At 46.4% G+C, this 4,657-nt stretch overlaps 1 pseudogene; it reads left to right on the forward strand.

The window, feature by feature from the left end:
- The first annotated feature begins 4,298 nt into the window (after positions 1–4,298).
- Positions 4,299–4,657, forward strand: part of LOC115291241 — a 3,040-nt pseudogene continuing 2,681 nt past the window's right edge.

Below are 4,657 nucleotides of genomic sequence, written 5' to 3' on the forward strand. Positions count from 1 at the left end.
GTGCAAGATCGATAGCCACACCTTTCCCATGTATCTCATATCTGCTGAACAAAGCTGCAGGGACTGACTTACCATGGGCATCCTTGTCCCTAGCTATGGCCAGGAGATGCAGTATGAACTCGCAGAGTCTCGGCCACTCAGTTCAAGGTGGCAGCTCGCCCACTCTCCTCTGAGTGGTGTTTTGCTTGTTACCCTTGTCCCATAGCTCAGCCACAGAGTATCCTGTTTGGGGAAGATTCTTAGAGAGAAATCTCCTTCTGGTCTTAGCATTGAGTTCATGGTGCTTCTTCCAAAGAACTGCGGTCGTTTGTTTCAATGGTATCACCACTCACTGCAGGCTGGTCACCAGGAAGCCTAAAGCCACATCTGTGGCTCACTGGTTACTGTTTCTAGGATTTCAAGGGCACATGTTGTATCCTCATAACTAGCCTTATTCCTGCTGGGTTTGGGGTTCCAGTGCTTTTTAAATTTTCTAAAGTTATTTACCTATCTCTTCCACTTCCATTTGAATCTTGATGAGTTTTATACTACTTTGTAAGTTGTTTTAAGTTTTTAGAACGAGGCACATACATTTTCCAAATTCAAGACTTCCCATCACCATAGGACTACAAGGCTATGAGGGACAGATGTAAATAAAATATAACCCCATCCTCAACAGACTTTCGCCATAAATCAATTCTGAGTTGTCCACTGCTGAATTCCCGGTCCCTAGACCAACAATCCCTGAGGTGCACTAAGCACTTGATAAATATTTGTTGAGTGACTGTGGCCAAATTTCAACCCTTCTTTCTGTTCCAGACAGGTGACTGCTTCTAATCTTTTCTGATGTCCCTAAACCGAGTCCCCCTTCCTACCATCTTGCACGTACACTTCTTGGTTTCCATCGAACCATAAATTGAACAGGGCCTTCACTCTTTTGTGTGGAATGGGAGATGCTTTTGAGACAGAAGGGCTACCGTACTGCCACACCTTCCCTATCACTTGCCAGCAGCTGCCCAGAACACACAGGAGAAGAAGCTGGTGCCCGTTCTAATGAATGAATTAAATGATTCATAAGCTAATGATTAAGTTTTACCCATGTGCCCTATAGGAAAGAGAAGCACAGGGCCTGGTTCCTGTTCTTAGAATTTGAACCAGTTTTCAAACATCACAGAAAGTATGCTGCTGCTAAAATACAGATCATTTTCTGAGTAAGTGAATGTAAGTTGAACCAGTTATCAAAGGTGAGGAGAGACTTGGTTCAGGCCCTAACTTCTCTCACCAGTTCTGTAATGCCAGAGCACACCTAGCTTCTCCTGACATCTGTGTGCTTATCTGAAGCTAATCTAAATGTCCTTGGACTTCCCCAGTAGATGAACATAAATATAATCATACTAGATTTTATTTCCAAATTTTGATGGCTCTTTTTTAATGCGTGTTTATTTTTGAGAGGGTGCAAGCGGGGGAAGGGCAGAGAGAGGGGCAGAGAAGATCTGAAGCGTGCTCTGTGCTGACAACAGTGAGCCTGATATGGGACTCAAGCTCATGAACCCGCAAGATCATGACTTGAGCCGAAATCAAACGCTCAACTAACTGAGCCATGCAGGTGCCCCTTTGATGGCTCTTAATAGCCCCCTGCTAAATAAAGAACCAAGGCTCCAGGCCGTCTCTCCCACATCCTTCTCATTACATTCTGGGAGTGTCTAAGTCCTCCTGTTTCCTCCGAAACAAGTCTATCTACACCAAGGCAGCACACAGTTTAGCTGCCTCCAAGTCCTCTGTATGGAGACAGCTTTCCCAAGACAAAGGGACTGTTCCATGAAGGATACTCTGCAACCCTAAGGATCCAGGGTGCACTAAGGTCTGTGACGGACTGGGGGTAGGGCTGGAGAAGAGCCCCTCCTCACCTCGGTGACACACTTTGTCATCTGTTTCTCTGACTAGCCTTTTTTTGTGTCTGGGATCTCACATATCTTCCAAGAAATCGTCAAACTGGACCCACAGGCTGAGTACGACACGAATGCCACACACACAGTTGCATTCTCTCCTGTCACACCCCCTTTTCTCTCCTCTCCAGACACCTCACCTTAACATTTTCTTCTCTAACCCCAAAGGAGAAGCCTTGTGCGCGTCAGCTCTTGTCAGAGTCATAGCCATGCTTCCAGAAGGCTCCCTCACCTGTGTTCTGTACAGTCAGGATTCAGTCCACAGCTAGATCATTTACTACATGAAAGATGATCCCCCTGAAAGATCTCTAGAATCCCTCACAGCTACAACAACCAAAGATTGGAAGGAATCTGACTCTTTTTGAAGGCACAGTACCTCCAGGCTGTGCAATGTATAACACTGCAAGCACCACTTGGGTGGCACAGGGGTGACCAGGGGGTTCCAGGGCCTGCCAAAACCCAGTGGCCCCACATCATGGCCACTCAGGAGCCTGTTCTGTGCAGGGTTCCTCCATGCAGACCACAGAGACAAGCGAGTGGACAGTCAGTGGTTTTAGCTGTTGGTATTCCTTGCTTGTCTCATTTTTGAGGTTTCTTCTTCCTTGTATTTCTTCTTTCTTTCTATCAGTACTACTTGCCATTTTTCTTTAAAAGGCTCACTTTGGAAACCGGAAATTTCTGGGTAGGGCACCTTGGGGGCTCTCCAAATCTGGTCCCTGTTCAGAGAGTTTAAAGCTGCATCTGCAGCACCTTGTGAATTGTAAATATTCCAGATTCCCAGTCAAATTAATCACTGCCTTTAGCAAGATTTCGTCCCCTCACTGAAGGTAGGGAGGATCGTGTTGGTTTAGCAAGCTGAAGTCACAGCAAAAGAAGACATCCACCACGAGGATTAGAGATACCCAGTGGCTGTGGTGTGGAGTGTGCTCCGTGTCTGTGGGAGGCCAGCCTCATGGGGACGGCATGGAGGAAGCAAGCCCAGATCCCGGTGAAGGGCCATGCAGACTGGCAGTTCCACTGGCCAGTCACCAAAGGGAAATGGCATAGTTGGATTTATACCACAGAAGAACCACCTGCTAGGGGCTGTTGAGGAGCAATAGACACAGAGATCGGTCAACTTCCAACAAGAACATCTTACAGAAACTCACGCAGTAGAGGAGAGGCTGACACAGATTGTAGAGGATGTAGAAATGTTTATGAGGCAAAGTAGTTGGGATTCAGTATTTGGCCAAATGTGAGGAGTGAGGAACTTGCTGTCATCGACATGTTCAGAGTTCAGTTCAGTCTCTTTCCCTTCCTGCAATAGCCTTGAGAAACTCTCCTGTCATTCAGTGAGAGTGTGTTCTATTGTACCTCAGATAAGCCACCCACATGTCAGGAGGTACGTGAGGGGTGAGAGGCCAGAACGCAGGATTGGAGCCTCAGAAGTGAGGCCCACAGGTCAGTGAGGGCAGTGGGAGAAGCCACAGGAAGTCTAGATGGTCTAGATGTTTGAGAGGTGCCTCAAAGGGAGGCAGAATTTTCCCAGTAAATACATGAGGAGCCAGGTCTCTTGTCTTCAAATGCAGATAGCTAATCTTGCCTGTGATCACAGTATGGCACGGCCGTGTGCAAGTGTGGGGGTACACACATGTGGACATGCACACAAGCAATCTAGGCAGCGACCTGCACAGTCCGATCTTAAGAAAAAATGGAGAGGATTCAAAGATCTTCCCTTTCTCCAGAAAGTTTCACCGTCTTCTTTTTTCTGATACATAACATCCCTTTTTTGGGATATATATATATCAATCTATCTATCTATGTATATATCAAGTTTATTTTTTGAAAGAGAGTATGCACAAGCAGGGGCATGAGATAAGGAGAGAGAGAATCCTAAGCAGGCTCCTCCCCATCAGCATAGAGCCAGATGTGGGGCTCAAACTCACGAATGGTGAAGTCCTGACCTGAACTAAAATCAAGAGTCAGATGCTGAACCTACTGAGCCATCCAGGTGCCTTGGGAGAAAATACATTTTATTATGTAATTAGAATTAAGGCCAACGTGGTCCCTCTAAGGGAGGGGTATATCCCAAAACTCACATGTTTTTATAGTGTCAATGATGCTGTTGGAGCCTTTTCTAAATGGCTAATTTTGACTGGGGGAAAAGCATGACCACAGGAAAAAAACCACAATTGACCATTCACTTTGAGAGGGTGAAAGGGTACAGATTTTTAAGACAAGAGTGCCAAATGTTAAATTTTGCCAAATTTCCCAATGATCAAATGCTTAGTTAAGAAGAGAAACTGCTTTCGGCTTTCAGCTTGGAGGAGGCGATGGTGCAACAGTCTTCAGTCGCCCCGAATCTGGGTTCATCTGACACCAACCACCACCACCATGCCGCCTAAGTTCGACCCCAACAAGATCAAAGTCGTATACCTGAGGTGCACTGGTGGCGAAGTCGGTGCCATGTCTGCCCTGGCCTTGAAGATTGGTCCGCTGGGTCTGTCTCCAAAAAAAGTTGGTGATGACTTTGCCAAGGCAACCGGTGATTGGAAGGGTCTGAGGATCACAGTGAAACTGACCATTCGGAACAGACAGGCCCAGACTGAAGTGGTACCTTCTGCTTCTGCCCTGATTATCAAAGCCCTCAAAGAACCACTGAGAGACAGAAAGAAGCAGAAAAACTTTAAGCACAGTGGAAATATCACTTCTGATGAGTGATATTGCCAGACAGATGCAGCACCAATCATTAG

This window comes from Suricata suricatta, chromosome 5 (assembly GCF_006229205.1).
Source record: "Suricata suricatta isolate VVHF042 chromosome 5, meerkat_22Aug2017_6uvM2_HiC, whole genome shotgun sequence".
NCBI lineage: Eukaryota > Metazoa > Chordata > Mammalia > Carnivora > Herpestidae > Suricata > Suricata suricatta.